This window comes from Capricornis sumatraensis, chromosome 16, assembly GCF_032405125.1.
Source record: "Capricornis sumatraensis isolate serow.1 chromosome 16, serow.2, whole genome shotgun sequence".
NCBI classification, from domain to species: Eukaryota; Metazoa; Chordata; class Mammalia; order Artiodactyla; family Bovidae; genus Capricornis; species Capricornis sumatraensis.
This window is the reverse complement of record NC_091084.1, coordinates 53,840,902-53,862,718: the sequence shown is the minus strand read 5'-3', so window position 1 is coordinate 53,862,718 and position 21,817 is coordinate 53,840,902. Positions and strand designations below refer to the sequence as shown.

The 21,817-nt window shown below is 37.7% G+C and overlaps 1 protein-coding gene and 1 pseudogene across 3 annotated transcripts in view; both read left to right on the top strand.

Annotated features, from left to right (window-relative positions):
* The window catches only part of RAB6A (RAB6A, member RAS oncogene family), an 84,893-nt gene that overhangs the window by 6,033 nt on the left and 57,043 nt on the right, over positions 1-21,817 (top strand). The gene's annotated exons all lie outside the window — the stretch shown is intronic.
* Positions 17,527-18,490, top strand: LOC138092712 (zeta-crystallin pseudogene; annotated as a pseudogene).

Genomic DNA, 21,817 nt, shown 5'->3' with positions numbered 1-21,817 from the left:
GCATCAGTGTGGCCAAAGTACTGGAGCTTCAGCTTCAGAATCAGTCATTCCAGTAAATATTCAGGGTTGATTTTCTTTAAGATCGACTGATCTTCTGCTGTCCAAGGTACTCTCAAGCATCTTCTCCAGCACCATAATTTGAAAGCATCAATTCTTTGGTGTTCAGCCTTCTTTATGGTCCAAACCTCACATCCATACATGACTACTGGGAAAACCATAGCTTTGACTATAGGGACCTTTTTCGGCAAATTGATGTCTCTGCTTTCTATACTAGTTACCCTCCATGAATGATGTACAGCTGTCAACCTTTATTTTTATTTTGAGGTTTTCCTTGTCTCTCCTGTGCATGGATTCCTTGTTTCTCAGATTACATTTTTCTTCTTTATTGTTCACTCCCTCATTATGTAAATCTATCTACCAGTAAGTAGCTTCCTAATAAAAGGAACATGTTCAGTTGAGACGCTCAGTTGTGTCTGACTCTTTGCGACTCCATTGACTGCAGCATACCAGGCCTCCCTGTCCATCACCAACTCCCGGAGCTTATTTAAACTCATGTCCATTGAGTCAGTGATGCCATCCAACCATCTCATCCTCTGTCATCCCCTTCTCCTCCCGCCTTCAATCTTTCCCAGCATCAGGGTCTTTTCCAGTGAGTCAGTTCTTCCCACCAGGTGGCCATAGTATTAGAGTTTCAGCTTCAACATCAATCCTTCCAATGAATATTCAGGACTGTTTTCCTTCAGGATAGACTGGTTGGATCTCCTTGCAGTCCAAGGGACTCTCAAAGAGTTTTCTCCAACACCACAGTTCAAAACCATCAATTCTTCAGTGCCCAGCTTTCTCTGTAGTCCAACTCTCACATCCATATGTGACTACTAGAAAAACCGTAGATTTGAGTAGACAGACCTTTGTTGGCAAAGTAATGTCTCTGCTTTTTAATATGCTATCTTAGTTGGTCATAACTTTTCTCCAAGGAGCAAGCGTCTTTTAATTTCATGGCTGCAGTCACCATCTGCAGTGATTTTGGAGCCCAGAAAAATAGTCTGTCACTGTTATTGTTTCCTCATCTATTTGCCATGAAGTGATGGGACCAGAGTCAGACTTTGTTTTTTTTGGGCTCCAAAATCACTGCAGATGGTGACTGCAGCCATGAAATTAAAAGACGCTTACTCCTTGAAAGGAAAGTTATGACCAACCTAGACAGCATATTCAAAAGCAGAGACATTACTTTGCCAACAAAGGTCCATCTAGTCAAGGCTATGGCTTTTCCAGTGGTCATGTATGGATGTGAGAGTTGGACTGGGAAGAAAGCTGAGTGCCGAAGAAATGATGCTTTTGAACTGTGGTGTTGGAGAAGACTCTTGAGAGTCACTCGGACTGCAAGGAGATCCAACCAGTCCATTCTAAAGGAGATCGGTCCTGGGTGTTCTTTGGAAGGACTGATGCTAAAGCTGAAACTCCAATACTTTGGCCACCTCATGCAAAGAGTTGACTCGTTGGAAAAGACTCTGATGCTGGGAGGGATTGGGGGCAGGAGAAGAAGGGGACGACAGAGGATGAGATGGCTGGATGGCATCACTGACTCGATGGACATGAGTTTGAGTGAACTCCAGGAGTTGGTGATGGACAGGGAGGCCTGGCGTGCTATGATTCATGGGGTCGCAAAGAGTCGGACACGACTGAACGACTGAATTGAACTGGTGGGACCAGATGCCATGATCTTAGTTTTCTGAATGTTGAGTTTTAAGCCAACTTTTTCACCCTCCTCCTTCACTTTCATCAAGAGGCTGTTTAGTTCTTCACTTTCTGCCATAAGGGTGGTGTCATCTGCATATCTGAGGTTATTGATATTTCTCCCAGCAATCTTGATTCCAGCTTGTGCTTCATCCAGCCCAGCGTTTCTCATGATGTACACTGCATATAAGTTACGTAAGTAGGGAGACAATATACAACTTTGACATACTCCTTTCCCAATTTGGCACCAGTCTGTTGTTCCATGTCCAGTTCTAATTGTTGCTTCTTGACCTGCATACAGATTCTTAGGAGTTCTTGCAGAAGATGAGCATGTGTCCTTCTACTCCACCATCTTGGAGAAAATCCCAAAAAGGAACATGGGAGAAAGTTTTTTTAGACCTTGTATATCTGAAAATGTGTTTGTACAGCCCTTCCACTGAAGTTTGGTGGCGTTAGAATTTTAGGTTGGATGTGTTCTTTCTTCAGAAATTTGAAGACATTAATATATTGTCTTGTAGTGTCTAGTGTTGCCATTATAACTCTTCGTCTTTTGATCTTTCATGATAATGTGTTTGTTTTCATTTTATATGCTGAGTAATAGGTATAAATCCTTTCAAACTGGAAACATAAGTTTAGTTTCAGGAAAATTTCTTGACTTAACTAATGTGATATTCTGTTCTCCATTTTCACTCTGGAATTCTTATTAAACCTTGTGGATTGATCCTCTAACTGTATCTTATCTGGTCCCTTTTTCATTTGCTTCTGTTTTAATTCCCAAAAGATTTTCTCAACTTCTGTTACATTTTATTTGTGCTATCATTTTAATTTCAAAGAGCTCTTTGTTTTCTGATTGTTTCTGTCCGTAGAATTTTTTTGAGTCTAGCATCTTCTCTTGTCACTAACATTTTTTTATTGAAGTATAATTGATTTTCACCGTTTGTTAATCTCTGCTATATCTCTTGTCATTTTGAGAACATTAAAGGGATATGACTTTCTCATTACTCAGTTTTTTATAAATTGCCTTTCACTTTTTATTCTAGTTTTTTAATTTCTTGTTTGATGTGGTCCTCAGAGAACTACTAATTCTTAACTGTCTTTTTTAAGAGTTGAACACAAAAATTTGCTTTTAAGCTCTTATGTGGGTTTATTGGGCGTCTCTGTAGGACAATTTGCCTGATTTCTTTTGGGGGAAAGTCTCTGATGTTAGCTCTTTTAAGTCTTTTTGGCAGTCACATTTCTTAAAGAAGAGTTGTCCAGTGTTTTGCTGGAGAGGATAAGCTTGGTTGCCAGCTTTCTTGGAGCTGAATGGAGATGTGTACTTTAAATTAGAAGGTGAGTTAAGTTGTTTATAATAGGAAAGTAGAGAATGTGATTTAGACAGATTTTAGGCCACCTCTGGACTAAAGATATTTTGACCTATAGTTCCTTTTCACAAAAAGACTGAGTTCGTTTAGTTTTAGATAAAGCATTCCTTTTGTACTTCCAAAATTCTTAACACTTTTCCCTCCAGAATATTGTACATTTGTTTTCAGAGTTTTTACTGTAATGTTCTGTCTTTTATGTAAACACAATCTAAATGGTTATTTCAGCCTCAATCTGATAGTTCTTAAGGCTGCACAAAAGCCATCTTAGATCTTTTAAATTTCTGTCCTTGGTGTCTAGCATAATGTCCTTCATATAGGCAACCATAAAATATTGAATCTGTCCAGTCATTAGGAAACTGAGTAAATAGGACTTTCTTTAAGAAGATGGCATAAGCACCAGCATATTGACATTAAGTAAATAAAACAAAACTGGATGGCTATTGCACTTATTAATTTGCAAACCTCTTATGTTTGTTTATCAAGTTGTTTAATATGGAATGTTTATTTCCTTTGGTTCATGAAATTTTATAGTTAATGTGATGTGGGGGAAAAGTTGAAGGGCAAGAGTAAGGGATACTGAACTATGATCTTTGCTCTACCACCTTATATATTATGTGCTCTTAGAGTTTATTTTAATCTCTATGTAAAATGAGAAGAATCTACCCATATAATTTGGCCTGCATAGATGATCCTCTGTAGGCTCCATGTAGGGATTTACTGTCAGCACCCTCTCGAATTCCTACCGATTTAATCCTCACAAAGCCTCCAGAAAGTGAAAATAGTTCCTCTCCACAGAAAGACTTGAGTATGTTTAGTTTTAAATGGAGGATTCTTTTTGTACTTTCAAAATTCTTAAAACTTTCCTCTCCAAAATATTGTACATTTGTTTTCAATATATTTACTGTAGTATTTAGTCTTTTATGTAAAAACAATCTAAGTAGTTATTTCAGTCTCAGTCTGATTGATATTCTTTCTTATATGTTTGTTTGTTTGACTGTTGGGTCTTACTTGCATCATGCAGGATCTTTTGTTGTGGCGCATGGACTCTCTAGTTGTGACATGCAGGTTCAGTCGTTGCAGCATGTGGGCTCTCTAGTTGCAAGGCATGGCCTCCGAGTGCTCAGGCTTAGTTGCTCTGCAGCATGTGGGATCTTAGTTCCCCCATGAGGGATTGAACTTGCCTCCTCTGCACTGCAAGGCGGATTCTTAACCACTATTTGTTCTCATTTTACCATGAGGAAATTGAGGCACAGATAGGTTTAAATAACTTTTCTCAGTAGTGTTGAGTTGGCCAAAAAGTTCGTTTGATTTTTTTAAGTTAAAAATAAAAGACACATTTTTCATTTTCACCAAGAACTTTATTGAACAGCCTATTCACTGTTTTGTTTCACTACCTTCTACCATTTTTAAGGCAACTTCATAATTCCATCTTATCAAAAAACTTTTTATCTTTTTGAACAAAGAACTGTTCCAGGTGCCTTTTACAGTCTTCCAGGGAGTTGAGAGTTTTTCCATTGAGAACTTTATAAAGACTGAAATAAATGGACATCTGAAGATACAGTGTCTGGTGAATATGGCAGATGAATCAGAACTTCCCAGCCAAGCTGTAGCATGTATCATCAGAGAAACATGCAGTCTTACATTATCCTGATGGAAGATTGTGTGTTTTCTGTTGACCAATTCTGGATGCTTTTCCTTAACTACTGCTTTCACTTGGTCTGACTGGGAGCAGTTCTTCTTGGAATTAATCATTTGATTTTCCAGAAGGAGTTCGTAATAGAGGACTCCCTTCTAATACCACCGTGTATACAGCATCATCATCTTTGAATGAAGACCAGCCTTTGGTGTGGTTGGTGGTGGTTCATTTTGCTTGTTCCACGATCTCTTCCATTCCACATGATTGCACAGTATCTAGTTTTCATTGCCTGTCACAGTTTGTTTTAAAAACAGAATGTTTAATAGAGATTTGCATGCAAAAATACGTGAACTTATATGGAACCCAAACATCAAAATGATTAACAAAACCAAGCTGATTTTCAGCCCATGGTTTTCAGCACTTGATTTAGATATTTTGAGTATATCAGCTATATTCCACATGGTATAACGTTGATTGTTCTCATTTAATGTCTTTGCTTTGATTGCTATCAACTTCAACTGGTCTCCCCAACTGTGGAGCATCATCTATTGAGAAATCTCCAGCATGAAGCTTTGCAGACCACTTTTGACATGTTCCATCAGTCATGGCACCTTCTTCATACACTGCGGAAGTCTTTTTTGCGTTTTAGTTGGTTTTTACCTTTATTGAAATAATAAACTTAATATGCCGAAAATGGTCCTTTTTTCTTCCGTCTTCAAAATGACTACACAAAAATTCATGAATTTTGATAATTTTTTTTAAATGCACACTGATATGACAGCTGCCACAGTACAATCTAATTTTGTTTTGAATGAAGTTAAAGATATCTGAGTGCTACTAGAGCCATCTTAATGGGGAAAAAAAGAATGAACCTTTTATTTGGCTAACCCCAATATATAGTTTACTAACTGGCCACACTTGGATTTTGGCTCAACAGTCTGGTTCTGGAGCTCTAGTACTGAAACACAAATCTGTACTACCCTTCCTTGATAAATTTTGTATAGGTGAAATATGTGCAGAAAGTACAGAATACTTTGGTGTTCCTGAAACAATAAGAGTGAAAAAACTGTAATCATCTGTGGAAAGCTGAACTATATGAAGTAAATCTGTTACATAAATTTAAGTGTTTCTCAGGTATTTTGCTGTACTAGAATTTTGTAATTTATATGACAATTTTTAATACCTGTCACTTAAACTGTTAAGTAGATAGTAAGATAAACAAATTAGTTTTAAAATTCAGTGGCTTTGATAAAATTTGCTTTGTTGATGATTGTTACTGGCTAATACTGAATTATCAGAATCACTTCAAAATGTTCCTTACACACAAGGAAAATTATAGGTTTATTTAATCATGGAATTAAAATGTGATATTCAAATGAGAATTGTTTAGTCACCTCAAGAAGCAAAAGTACAACTGAAAAAAGCTTTGAATTTGTAATATCTTACAGAAAAGATAGGGCTTCCCTGGTGGCTCAAAGGTTAAAGCATCTGCCTGGAATGCTGGAGACCCGGGATCGATCCCTGGGTCGGGAAGATCCCCTGGAGAAGGAAATGGCAACCCACTCCAGTACTCTTGCCTGGAGAATCCCATGGAGGGAGGACCCTAGTAGGTTATAGTCCATGGGGTCGCAAAGAGTCGGACATGACTGAGCGACTTCACTCACTCACTCACTCACTACAGAAAAGATAATAGCTTATTAATTTTCAGTTTAAGATCTGAACAATAGGAGAAAGGCTTAAGCTAAAACATGTGAATTTAAGTCATATATATGGAAGAATTTCCTGACTGGAAAGGTTATAGAAGCATTAAGAGTGGGTTATGAAATCACCTGAAAATACTTCCTTTTTCAAACAGAGAAATGATTTCTTGGGAGAGCTAGGCATGCTCAGACAGAACCAGAAGTATAACTACAATGCTTACCATTCTATTTTGTGTTCTGCAGAACCATATTTGTTGATAATTAAATGTTCTTATTTGTTTCAATTGGTCTTAGCCTCAATATAAGCTTCATTTTATCAGACCTTCTGGTGATGGACTGAATAAATTTATTTATATAATATAGAATAAACTACATGACATGGATTAGGAGTGGGATAGGAAAAAGGGTATTAGAGTATAATGCTGTGTGAAGTTTTTATGTATGGTTGCACAGGAGTGTTAGGTACAAATGCTGAAACTACTGTTGAACAAAAAATGAATAGCCACAGTGTTCAGTATGAGATTGATTAGTGTTGGAAATGATCATTTAAATTGCTTTTATATGGGAGGACATAATGAACGTTGTTGTGTAGTCACGAAGTTGTGTTCGACTCTGTTTCGATCCCATGGACTGTAGCCCTCCAGGCTCCTCTGTCCATGGGATTTCCCAGGCAAGACTGCTGGAGCAGTTGCCATTTCCTTCTCCAGAGGATCTTCCTGACCCAGGGATCAAACCCACATCTCCTGCATTGCAGGCGGTTTCTTTACTGCTGAGCCACCAGGGAAGGCATGTAATAAATGTACTAGTAGGGATTTTGAAAACTGTTTTGGAGAAATAAGCTTAGCCAAAGAGCTCTGAATGAATACAGAAGAAATGCTGTTTTAAAAGTAGATATGTTTAATATTTATGTGAAAAGGAGCTATTCTAATTTCTGGAAATCTTGTGACCATAAGTGGGTAGGAATATTTCAAAGAGGACTAAAATATGTCTCTTTATGTAAAGGAGCCACCTAAGTGGACTACTCTTTCTCTGAAATTTTGGGGTACTGTCCATATAAGGAAGATACAACAACTTCAGTGCTTGACCAGATGAGACATTGAGATCCTGATCTACTATTTGGAGATTCTGTCTTTAAACAAAACAAAAACTAGTTGAAAATGATAGTTTTAATGTAGATAGATGTATCAGTCTATAAAAATCTGAATTTTGTGTCCCATTTTAAGTAGTTTTTCCACAGTGTGAGTAATGAAGATAGCTTCCCATATAATACTTTAGAAATTTAGCTTTGTTTTTTGCGTTTTGTATTAAAGAATTTATCCTCCACACCTAAATAATATATACCTATGTTGTAAGGTATGTTTATTGTCAGTTTTAAACCCCATGAGAGCAAAGCCTTTAGTTTTCTTATTTCTTGTAACTTAAAAAAAAAATTAGTATGCTGGAAATGTGTTTTAATAGAGTTGAAAGGAGGGTATTTTTGAGCTTTGCTTTTTTCTTTGGGTTTTTAGTTTTGATTACTTTATTGTATTATCAGAAGTATTTTTCCAAATCAAAAATTATCTGCTTAAATTCTGCCATGGACAGAAAAGTTAAGGTGCACATCAGAGAGACTATACTCACAGTTTAAAGAAAAACGTTAAGGCAGTGACAGAGACACTATGATAACTGTTGCTTCATCCTCCTTCAAAACATGTGTCCTTTATTCTCCATAAAGAAGAACAAAACGTGTAATTTTTTCTTCTGAATAGGCCAACTTATGCTTGCTTGCGTTTTTCACTCTTACAACTTTTTCATAGAAAATGTTAGTTTTAATGTAGATAGATGTATCAGTCTATAAAAATCTGAATTTTGTGTCCCATTTTAAGTAGTTTTTCCATAGTGTGAGTAATGAAGATAGCTTCCCGTATAATACTTCAGAAATTTTGCTTTGTTTTTTGTGTTTTGTTTCGCCTTTCACATTTAGGTTTATAATCCACCTGAAATTGATATTTATGTGTTCTATCACATAGATGTCAGGTTTAATTTTTTTCGATATGTATGTGTAATTATCCCAACATCATACATTTTAAAACATTTCTTTTCCTCAGTGCTCTGCCATGTCAATTTTTTAATGAATGTCTGTCTGTAAATTCATTTTACAGACAGTCTGTTTCTGGAATTTCTGTTCTGATAATTGCTTTGTCTACTATTGCAACAATACAAAACCTACCCAGTATAACTTAAATATAAAAATTATTGATTTACCAGAGAGCAAATCCTCCCACCTTATTCTTTTTATTTAGGAATGGCTTGGCAATTCTGGACTTTTGCAACCATGGGGAAATTTTTTAAAATGGAGCTTCAATTTTTTAGTAAGATTTAAGATTTTCTTTTCTCTTTCTTATTTTTTCTTATTTTCCTAGGACTGTGTACATTTCATCTAATGTTTCAAACTTATTAGCACAAATTATTCATGTTCTAATGTCTACAGAATCTGTCTGTAGTCATGCTTCATTAGTTTCTAATACTCGTTATCTGTACCTTTCATTCCTTGGTAAGATTTACTGAAGGTTTATAAGTTTAATTCTGGAGAAGGAAATGGCAACTCACTCCAGAATTCTTGCCTGGGAAATCCCATGGACAGAGGAGCCCAGCGGGCTACAGTTCATAGAGTCACAGAGTTGGATGCAACTGAGCACATATAAATTTAGTGGTCCCCCCCCCCCCGAAAACTATTTACCAGCCTTGTTGATTCTCAGTCATGTGTTTTCTGTCTTATTTCTGCTTTTTATTTCGTTTCTTTTGTTTATTTCCTGATGTTTTCCATCTTCTTAAGAGAGAAATATATAGCTCTGGGTTTTTTTGTTGTCATTGTTTTCCTAATATGTGCTGCATATAAGTGTGTGTGTATAATTGTATAAATTTCCCTTTAAGTACTATTGTAGTACTGTTTTGGAGATTTGTTATGCAGCATTTTTGTTACTCAGTACAAAATGCTTTCTAATTTCTGATTTCTCTTTGACTCATGGGTTATTTAGAAGTTATTACTTTCAAACACTTGGGGAGTTATTTTTTATAATTTTCTTTAAATTTTTGATATCTAATTGTACTGCGGTCAGAGAATATATTTTCAGTGTTTTTAATTTTCTTGAGACTTTATTTATGGTCCATATGTTATGTCAGTTTTAATAAGTATTCCCTGTGTGATTGAAGAGAATGTGTATATATTAGGTGCAGAATTCAATATATGGTCACTGGATCAGTTTTGTTAATCAAGTGGTTCAAATATTCTGTGTCTTTTTTCAGTTTTTGTCTGTTCTATTATTGAGAGGTATGTTAAAATTTCTCATGATTGTGTCTCTGTATATTTATCCTTATAGTTTTTCCATTTTTAACTTGTGTTTTTGACCCTTTGATATTAGGTGTGCACAAATTTGTAATTGTTGTTATGGTCTTGGTGACTTGAACCTTTTATCATCATCAGGTATTCCACTATTTCTAGTAATGCTTTTTGCCCTTAAGTTTACTTTGATGTTATCCACTTGCCAATGCAGGAGATGTGGGTTCGATCCCTGTATTGGGAATATCCCCTGAAGGAGGAAATTGCAACCCACTCCAGTAGTCTTGCTGGGACATCCCATGGACTTAGGAGCCTAATGGGCTACAGTCCATGGTGTTGCAAAAGTCGGACATGACTGAGTGAATGAGCACGTACTAATGTACATACTCTGATGTTGGTATAGGTTTTATTGGAGAATAATTACTTTACAATATTGTGATGCTTTCTGCTATACATCAACATAAATCAGCCACGGGTGTACCCATGTCCTCTCCTTCTTAAGGGCTTCCCAGCTGGCACTAGTGGTGAAGAACCTGCCTGCCAATACAGATGCAAAAGATGTGGATTCAATCCCTGCATTGGGAAGATTTCTGGAGAAGAGCATGACAACCCACTCCACTATTCTTGACTAGAGAATTCCATGGAAGGGGAGCCTGGTGATCTATGTCCATAGAGTTGCAAAGAGTTGAACACAATTGAAGTGACTTAGCACACACACTCCCTTTTAAATCTCTCTCCCACCTCCCTCCCCATTCCACCCCTCTAGGTTGTCGCAGAACACTGGCTTTGGGTTCCCTGCATCATACAGCAAATTCCCACTGGCTATTTTACATATGGTAATGTATGTGTCACAAGCTGTAATCAAAGATTGCCTGGAGAAATATTAGCAACTTCAGATATGCAGATAATACCACCCTTATGGCAGAAAGTGAAGAGGAACTAAAGAGACTCTTGATGGTGAAAGAGGAGAGTGAAAAAGCTGGCTTAAAACTCAGCATTCAAAAACTAAGATCATGGCATCTGGTCCTATCACTTCATGGCAAATAGAAGGAGAAAAAGTGGAAATTGAGGCAGATTTTATTTTCTTGGGCTCCAAAATCACTACGGACAGTGTCTGCAGCCATGAAATGAAAAGGTGCTTGCTCCTTGGAAGGAAAGCTATGACAAAGCTAGACAGCCTATTCAAAAGTAGAGACACCACTTTGCTGACAGAGGTCCGTGTAGTCAAAGCTATGGTTTTTCCAGTGGTCATTGGTGGATGTGAGAGTTGGACCATAAAGAAAGCTGAGTGTGGGTCAGACACGACTGAGCGACTGAACTGATCTGAACTGAACCATGGTGCTGGAGAAGACTCTTGAGTCCCTTGGACAGCAAGGAGCTCAAACCAGTCAGTCCTAAAGGAAATCAACCCTGATTCATGGAAGGACTGATGCTGAAACTGAAGCTCCAATACTTTGGCCACCTGATGTGAAGAGTCAGCTCATTGGCAAAGACCCTGATGCTGGGAAAAATTGAGAGTAGGAGGAGAAGGGGGCAGCAGAGGATGAGATGGTTGGACACCATCACTGACTCAGTGGACAGGAGTTTGAGCCAACTCCAGGAGATAGTGAAGGACAGGGAAGCCTGACACGCTACAGTCCATGGGATCACAAAGAGTCGGATTGGGACATGACCTAGCAACTGAACAACAGCAATGTATGTGTTTCAATACTACTCAAGTCATCCCACCCTCTCCCTCCCCCATTCTTACCAAAAGTCTGTTCTTCATATCCTTTGTGTGCTAAGTCGCTTCACTCATGTCCTACTCTTTGCTACCCTATGGACTATAGCCCACAAGGCACCTCTGTCCATGGGATTCTCCAGGCGGGAACACGGGAGTGGTTGGTTGCCGTTTCCTACTCCAGGGGATCTTCACCAACCAGGATCAAACCTGCCTCATATTTCCTGCATTGGCAGGCGGGTTCTTTACCAGCAGCATCACCTGGGAAGCTGCCCTGCAAATAGGATCATCAGTTCCGCCTTTCTAGATTCCATGTATATATGTTAATATATGATGCTTGTTTCTTTCTGACTTACTCATTCTGTGTAATAGGCTCTAGGTTCATCCACTTTATTAAAACTGACTCAAATGCATTCCTTTTTATAGCTGACTAATAGTCCTTTGTATATGTACCACAACTTCTTTATCCATTCATCTGCCAGTGGACATTTAGGTTGCTTCTGTGTCCTAGCTATTGTAAATAGTGCTGCAGTGAACATTAGGGTACATGTGTCTTTTCAGTTATGGTTTTCTGAAGGTATATACCCAGCAGTGCGATTGCTGGGTCATATGGTAGTTTTTTTTTCCTAGTTTTTTAAAGAATCTCCATACTGTTCTCTATAATGGCTGTATCAGTTTGCATTCCCACCAACAGTGCAGGAGGGTTCCCTTTTTTCTATACCCTGTCTAGCATTTACAGTTTGTAGACTTTTTGATGATGGCCATTCTGACTGGTGTGAGATGATGCCTCATGGTAGCTTTGATTTGCATTTTCCTAATATTGAGCATCTTTTCATGTGTCTATTAGCCATCCATACGTGGATGCAGAGTCTTAACTGTGGGACTATCAGGAATGTCCCTCTATCTTTTTACATTCATCGTTTTTGAATTCTTGTGTTTCAGATGTGTCTTAGTAGTCATCTAGTTAGGTTTTGTGTTTGTCCAGTCTGGTAATTGTTTTTAAAATTGGAACATTAGTACATTTACATTTAAAAAAAATATTTATTTATTTATTTTTGGCTGTGCTAGGTCTTCATTGCTGCACGGGCTTTTCTGTAGTTGATGCAAGCGGGGATTAATCTCTAGTTGCAGGGTGGGGGTTTCTCATTGCAGTGGTTTCTCTTGTTGCAGAGCACAGGCTACAGGAGCTTGGGCTTCAGTATTTGTGGCACATGGGATCAGTAGTTGAGGTTCCTGACCTCTAGAGCACAGACCCAATAGTGGTGGTGCGTGGGCTTAGTTGCTCTGCAGCATGTGAGATCTTCCCTGGATCAGGGATTGAACCTGTGTCTCTTGCACTGGCAGGCAGATTCTTTATCATTGAGCTACTAGGGAAATCTAGTACATTTAAATTTAATATAATTATATATTTGGATTAAAAATAAATCTACCATAGTTTTAATGTGCTTTTTTTGGTCCTGAGTATTTCTTTTTTCTCTTCTTGTGTTATTTGGATTTGTAGTCTTTAAAAAAATTATTCCATATTCTTTATTAATTGGGATGTTATACCTTTTTTTTTTCTTGTTATTAAGTGATTACCCTAGAAGTTGTGGCACACAGCCATGACTTACAAGTCTACAGGTAAGTGATTCCTTTACCCTTCTGGACAATTCAAGGACCTTGGCACTCTAACTCTACTTACCATTCTTCCTTCTGACTTGACTTACAATGTGTACTTTAAGTGTGTGTGTGTATAAAACCCCATGTTTCCATTTCAGGCAACGACTAGATTTTTGTTTTACAAGGAAATGTTTTTATTGAAGTACAACATATAGAAAAGCATATAAATCATAAGTGTCAGCTTGAATGAGAAAATTTGCTAGTCATATTGACCTGAAAATTCCCATCCTTATGAAAGCTATTTCTTACATTGATTAGTAAATTTGGCCTTCTGGTTCTAAAACCTGTTTATTGAGTTTTATGATGTGTGTACCTGTGAGCTATATCTATTTTAACTTGCCAAAAATGCTGACTCTTGACAGCCTTAGTGAATGCTGCCTACTTGGTGGTTTCTTTCATTATTTCATTTAGTGCAGGCAGGTACCAAAACTATGAGTATAGCTGTGATCAAGATAGATAAGGTCCATATTCTGCAGCTTATCATTTATAAATTGGGAAAGATAAAATGGTAAACAATGCATAAATAAGGTAATTTGAGATGTTTCTTATATTGCCATTTTTTCTAGTTTTCTCTCATTATAAAAAGTGGATCTTGCTTTTCCTTGCCTTGTGTGTGGGTACGTAGTCACTCAGTTGTGTCCCAACTGTTTGTGACCCAATGGACTGTAGCCTCCAGGCTCCTCTGTCCATGGGGATTCTCCAGGCAAGAATACTGGAGTGGGTTGCCATGCCCTCCTCCCAGAGGATCTTTGCAACTCAGGGATCGAACCCAGGTCTCCCGCATTGCAGGCAGATTCTTTACAGTCTGAGCTGCCAGAGAAGCCCTTCCTTACCTTCAGTGTAGTTGCTCAGTTGTGTCCGACTGTTTGCAACGCCGTGGCTCCTCCATCCATGGGATTTTCCAGGCAAAAATACTGGAGTGGGTTGCCATTTCCTTTTCCAGGGGATCTTCCCGACCCAGGGATTGAACCCAGGTTTCCCGCATTGTAGGCAGACACTTTAGTGTCTGAACTACCTTAAATTTCTACAATTAGACTTTAAAAGTTCTTGAGTAAAGCTAATGTAAAACTTACACTAGAATTTTGAACTTTCCACTCAACTGTTCTTTGAGGATGCAGATTTTTTTCCAGCTCATCTTTTTAAAATAATTTTTTTATTGAAGTATAATTGATTTGTGTTAGTTACTTGTACACAGCAAAGTGAATCAGTTTTAGATACATTTGTATATGTAAGTGTGTATATATTCTTTTTCACATTCTTTTCTGCTATAGTTTATTATAGCATATTGAATATAGTTCCCTGTGCTATAAATAGAACCTCTTTATTTTCTATATAGTAGTTTGTATCTGCTAATCTCAGACTCCTAATTTATCTCTCCCCCACCTTCTTTTCCCTTTGATAACCATGTTTGTTTTCTGAGTCTGTAAGTCTCTGTTTTGTAAATAGGTTCATTTGTATCATATTTTAGATTCTATGTATAGGTGATATCATCTGGTATTTGTCTTCCTCTTTGTGACTTATTTCACTTAGAATGATAATCTCTAGGTCCTTCCATGTTGCTACAAATGGCATTTTTCATTCTTTCTGATGACTGAGTAGTATTTCATTGTATATATACACCACATCTTCTTTATCTATTCCTCTGTTGATGGACATTTAGCTTGCTTCCATGTCTTGACTATTGTAAATAGTCTGGTATGAACATTGGGATGCATGTATCTTTTAAAATTAATTCAGCTCAGTTTATCCTTAAGATACATTCATAGATGGATGTTGACTCTGTTGTGAGAATAAGTTAAAAGCCTTGCAGCCATCTAAAATACTTCTTGAAATACAGTCTTAGGCTGAAAGTAATTTTTTTTTTTCAATGCACCACACAGCTTGCACAGTCTCAGTTCCGTGACCAGGGATTGAACCTGGACCACAGCAGTGAAAGCCCCAAACCTAGCCACTTGGCCACCAGGGAATTCAGCTGAGAGTAATGTTGAGAGGTAATTTAGTTTTTCTCTCCTCCACGCAGAACTGTATCTGATATTGAATTCATAAGTTCATAATGTAACCAGAAAGAAAAGTTCCACAAAATCAGGTTACATGAGCAAAATCTCAGAGGCTCAAAGGAACATGTTATGCAAGAAGAATAACTAATAGCCTTCCATCACTGTCAGATGTTTTTTATGTTTGGCAGGGGTAGGAGATGACAGTAGAAAGGCTAGTCTCCAGTTTGAGTGCCTGCTAAGGATCTTTAGCTTATGGATACTGGGGAGCATTAGAATGTTTATAAATTGATGAATGACACCTCTGGCTTGGGCTTCCTAGGTGGCGCAGTGGTAAAGAATCCACTTGCCAGTGCAGGAGACGTGGGTTTGATCCCTGGGTCAGAAGATCCCCTGGAGGGGGAAAAGCAAACTTATTCCAGTATTCTTGCTTGGAAAATTCCATGGACAGAGGAGCCTGGTGGGCTCCAGTCCGTGGGGTTGCAGAGAGTCGGACATGATTGAGTGACTGAGCACAACGTAACAGCAAACTGGCAGCGCATAGAATGGACGCTTACTTTGCACAGTGCTTTCTTGTTGACTCTCTTGTACGTGTGCATATTTGTGTCTCAGTGCATTGTAAACTTCCTATGTGTTCAAGGCCTTACTCTGACTTGGTTTTCAGTCTCATTCTCCAGCCTCGTTTCCTAGCAGTTGGTGGTTTTAGAATGAAGTGAGAAATAGTAGCCGTCCAAGAATTAATATATTTGTTTAAGTTTTATTCATCAGTGAGTCTTTACCTGTATGTGAATATCTTTTCTGTCTTCTTGTGTAATTAACTATTTTTTGTTTTTACTTTGGATATCTCCATTTCATCAGCCTGGAAATTCATATCATAGATATAATGCCTTTAACATAAATATTATTGTAAAGAAGTAAAACATCTTTATTAAAACAACTTTTGAGCCATATTGTGAAATTACTTATTTTAGCAATTAATTTATATGACTGAATTCATTCTCCCTGTTTTTTAAATGTGATTGTACAAGTGTAGTTGCAGTTTTCTTCTTTTAAAAACTTGAGGAGAAACAATATCTTTATTCAATTTTGGTCCTTAGAGAAAGGTTACTAGCTTTATTGAACTTCAGTGTTGTTGATTAGGTTTGCTACATGGGTGTAGTGTTAGCTTGGTTTAATTGATTTTCTGTTTTGCTGTAAAATTGCATCACCTAGGTGAGACATCCTGGCTTTAATATTGCAGTGAGTTTTGCTTGCAGCTGAGCTTTTTTTGTGTGATCCCTAGGTACCTTTTTCGGGTGTCTTCGTTACTATGATGGACTACAGATAGTGTTGTGGTTTGTTGTATTTTTATGCTTAACTCTGTTACTAAAATCATAGCATCTGATTTAAACTAGTATTATCATAGCACATTAATCTTTTATAGTGGTTTATTTTTGTGGGGGAAAGTTAGAAAATCTAAATATCTTGTCCCTTTCAGTGTTACCCGGCCAATATAACTGACAAGGTTCGAAGCAGTTGATAAATGTTCATTTATATAGGTTGTAGAATAACTGAGACTTCTCTTTTTATGCAAACATTAGTCTTACATTCTTTGAATCCTAAGTATTCTCAAAGAACATATTATGTAAGGAATTACTTTATAGAAATTAACTTACAGAAGTTCTCTCTTAAATTATTATCCCTTGGTTTTCTGGAGGCTCAATAATTAGTTCTCTAATCTTTAGTAATCAAGGCCTTTTTTAAGTTATCTTTGGTGTTCCAATATTAAAATTATTATACATAGCAAAATTTACCATTTTAACTTATTTCTATTTATACAGTTCAGTTGTTGTTCAGTCGCTAAGTTTTGTCTGACTGTTTGTGACCCCATGGACTGCAGTGCACCAAGCTGTCCTTTACTGTTACTATCCCCTGGAGGTTGCTCAGATTCATGTCCATTGAGTTGGTGCTACTATATAACGATCTCATCCTTTGCGACCCCCTTCTCTTTTTGCCTTCAGTCTTGCCTGGAATCAGGATCTTTTCCAGCATGTCAGCTCTTCGGATCAGGTGGCCAAAGTATTGGAACTTTAACTTCTGCAACAGTCTTTCCAAGGAGTATTCAGGGCTGATTTTCTTTAGGATTGACTGGTTGGATCTCCTTGCAGTTCAAGGGAGTCTCAAGAGTCTTCTCCAACACCACAGTTCAAAAGCATCAATTCTTCGGTGCTCAGCCTTCTTTGTGGTCCAGTTCTCGCATCCAATATATTCACCTTGTTGTACAGTAGTCACCATCATAGATTTTTAATCACAGCTTTATTAAGATGAAATTGTATACCACACAGCCCTGCTTTCCTTTGGAATCTGAAGGAACTCTCTCAGATTTTCCCCCTCTAGAACTGATACCTAGGTTAGGTCATCATGGTGACTGGAGAGAGGTTGATGAGAGCTGTTAGTTTTTAAATTTGGTGGATCAAAAGTGCTGTAACTCAAGTCAGATTCAGCAAGATCATTCTGCAAGACCATCAGGTTCTAATCAAAGTCCAAGCATGTGATGTAAACCTAGTAAACACATTTACTTTGGTGCTTAAAGTAGAAAACCACTTCTATCTTATACTCCTCGTTTAGTTTTAGTTGGGATAATAGACGCTGTTGGAGGACCTGTATTTGCTTTCAAGAAAGCTGACAGTTTTTACTACCAGCACATTTCGGGGGGCAACACAAAGTATGGTCTGGCAGGCAGTCAAACTTGTTTACACACTGCCAGAAAAACTGGACTTTAAACAAGGAGCTCCTGTATTTTACTGCTTACTGAGCTCTGCTCCACAGTACCCGTGTGAAAGCTGGAGGAAGTATTCAGGTTATGGGGCTGGTGGAGGAGTTGGGTAGGCAGTGTGCCACATTGCTAGAGCTTATGGCTTAAAGGTTTTGTGCACAGCTGGTTCTGAAGAAGGACAAAACATTGTTTAGCAGAATGGACCCCATGAAGTATTTAATCACAAAAAAGCTAATTAAGTTGATAAAATTAAGAAGTCTGTTGGTGAAAAGAAGTTGATGTGATTATTGAAATGTTAGCTAATGTAAATCTTAGCAATGATTTGAATCTTTTGTCACATGGAGGACAAGTAATAGTTGTTGGCAGCAGAGGTCCTTTGAAATAAATCCATGGGACATCATGGCAAAGGAATCTAGAATAGGAGTTGCTCTGTATTCATCTACCAAGGAGGAATTTCAGCAGTTTGCAGCAGTCCTTCAAGCCAAAATGGAAATTGATTGGTTAAGATCAGTAATGGGTCCTCAGTATCCATTGGAGAAGGTGGCCTAGGCTCATGAAGATGATATTCATAGCAGTGGGACTAGTGGAAAAATAATTTTCTTAAAATGATTGATCCTTTCATAGATTTCCTATGTAATTAGAGGTTTCTTACTTCAGTTTTGTGTACACTACATTTTCTTTAATTACCATTCATTTGACTCAGTGAGTTTTCTAATGTTAAAAAGATTTATCTTTAGAGATCATTGGCATTGGAGTGCAGTTTATTTAATACTGGCAGTATTCTTTATGCTTTCTGTCTCTCATCAAAGTACCATCATAGTAGGAAATTCTTGATACTTGATCATTAATTCCATGATTTTGACTAAAACATCAAAATAGGACTGCTTGATCTCCAAGCCTACTTCTTCATATAAAGGTTCTTTAGCCTCTGCATGCATGCATGTTCAGTCACTCAGTTGTGTCTGACTCTTTGTGACCCCATGAACTGCAGCTCACCAGGTTCCTCTGTCCACGGAATTTTTCAGGCAGGAATACTGGAGTGAGTTGCTGTTCTCTCCTCCAGGGAATCTTCCCAACCCAGGGGATAGAATCTCTGTCTCCTGCATTGGCAGACAGATTCTTTGTCACTGAGCCACCTGGGAAACCCTTAGTCTCTGATTAATTCTGAAGATTTTTTGGGCTAAACAAGACCCCCTTTCAAAACTAATCTCATCTAGATCTGTAAGTCTCTCAGAAGGGCAAGATGAACAGTATCCAGATAAATTTGTTAATTTTCCAATATTTCCCAATACATTGTGACATTAACTAGTTTAATGGTTGATTACCAGTGATCCATGTATTCTATGAGGACAGCAGCCTTATCTTTGGTATAATATGGTACTAGGTATGTAGTTTCCAAACAGATAATTATTCATTGATTCAATTTCAAGGTAGAGTTAAAATTATCTTTTTATGTGATTGGGATTAAATATTTTTACTTCATTAATGAATTCGGCACATTAAGAATGATCTGCTTTTGTTTTCATAACATGGTAGCTGTAATAAATTCTAGAGGAAGTTTAAAAAAATTTTTTTAATCATATACCATACAGTTCACTCATTTAAAGTATACAATTCCATAGTTTTTAGTATATTCGAGAGTTTTGCAACCATCACCAATATCACTAATGAACATAGATACAAAATTTCAACAAAATACTAGCAAACCAAATCCAGCAATACATTGAAAGGATCGTACATCGTGATCAAGTGGGATTTCTCTCAGGGATGCAAGGACTTTTCAGTATCAGCAAATCATTCAGTGTAATATACGACATCAGCAAATTGAAGAAAAAACCATATGGTCATCTCAGTAGTTACAGAAAAAGCTTTTGACAAAATTCAACACCCATTTATGATAACAACTCTACAGAGTGGGGTATAGAGGGAACATATCTCATATAATAAAGGCCATATATAACAAACCTGCAGCTAATATCATAGTCAACAGTGAAAAGCTGAGAACATTTCCTCTTAGATCAGAAACAAGACAAGGATGTCCACTCTTATCTTTTCTATTCAACATAGGTTTGGAAGTCCTAGCTTTGGCAATCAGAGAAGAAAAAGAAAGGGAATCCAATTTGGAAAAGAAGTAAAACTGTCACTGTTTGCAGATGAAATACTATACACAGAAGATCCTAAAGATGCTACCAGAAAACTGCGAGAGCTCATCAGTGAATTTGGTGAAGTTGTAGGATACAAAATAAATACACAGAAATCTGTTGCATTTTTTTAAACTAATTTATTTTCAGCTGTGCTGGGTCTTTGTTGCTGCATGTGGGACAGATTTCTCTAGTTTCAGTGGAGCAGGGGATACTCTCTAGTTGTGCTTGGGCTTCTCGTTGTGATGGCTTCTCACTGCAGAGCACTGGCTCTAGGACACATGGGCTTCAGTAGTTGTGGTACATGGGCTTAGTTGCTCTGCAGCATGTGGAATCTTCCCAGACCAGGGATTGCACCCATGACTCCTACATTGGCAGGTGGATTCTTTACCACTGAGCTACCGGGGAAGTCCTCTGTTGGATTTCTATACACTAACAATAAAAAATCAGAAGGAGAAATTGAAGAAACAATCTGGACTGCTACATGTTAAAAAAAAAGAAGGAAAAGACATTCTTTAATACCATAAGCAAAAATAAACTCAAAGTGGAGTAAAGGCCTAAGTGTAAAAGCAGATACTATAAAACCCTTGGAGGAAAATAAATGTAGAACACTCCTTGACTTAAACTGCAGAAATATCTTTTTCAGTTTGTCTCCTGTAGTAATGGAAATAAAAATAAAAGGATCTAATTAAACTCAAAAACTTTTGCACAGAAAAGGAGAACATAAACAAAACGAAAAGACAACCCACAGAATGGAAGAAAATATTTGCAAATGATGTGACCAACAAGGAATTAGTATCCATAATGATACAAATGAACTTAATCAAAACAGAGACATAGACTTGAGAAGAAACTTAAGGTTACAGGGTTGGGGGGCGCGGTGAAGCGGGGAGGAGGGAAGGGTGGGTAAGTGGATAAATTGGGAGTTTAGGATGGACATGTACATACTACTATATTTAAAAGAGATAACCAACCTCAGATATGCAGATGTTATCACCCTAATGGCAGAAAGTGAAGAGGAACTAAAGAACCTCTAAAGGAACTAAAGAACTAAAGAACCTCTTGAAGAAGGTAAAAGAGGAGAGTGAAAAAGCTGACTTAAAACTCAACATTCAAAAAACTAAGATCATGGCATCTGGTCCTGTCACGTCATGGCAGATAGATGGGAAAGATGGAGACAGTGGCAGATTTTATTTTCTTGGGCTCGAGAATCACTGAGGATGTTGACTATGGCCATCAAATTAAAATACACTTGTTCCTTGGAAGGAAAGCTATGACAAAGCTAGACAGCGTTTTACAAAACAGAGACACCACTTTGCCGACAAATGTCCATACAGTCAAAACTATGGCTTTTGCAGTAGTTATGTACTGATGTGAGAGTTGGACCATAAAGAAGACTAACACCGAAGAATTGATGCTTTCGAACTGTGGTGCTGGAGAAGACTCTTGAGAGTCCCTTGGACTGCAAGATCAAACCAGTCAATCCTAAAGGAAATCAACCCTGAATATTCATTGGAGGGACTGATGCTGAAGCTCCAATACTTTCGCCATCTGATGCAAAGAGCCGACACATTGGAAAGGACCCTGATGCTGGGAATGGTTGAAGGCAGGAGGAGAAGATGAGATGGTTGGATGGCATCACCGACTCAATGGACATGAGTTTGAGCAAACTCTGGGAGATAGTTAAGAACAGAGAAGCCTGGCGTGCTGAAGTTCTTGGGGTCAGAAAAATTGGACACAACTTAGTGACTAGACAACCACCACCAACAGCAAGGATATACTATGTATAGCACAA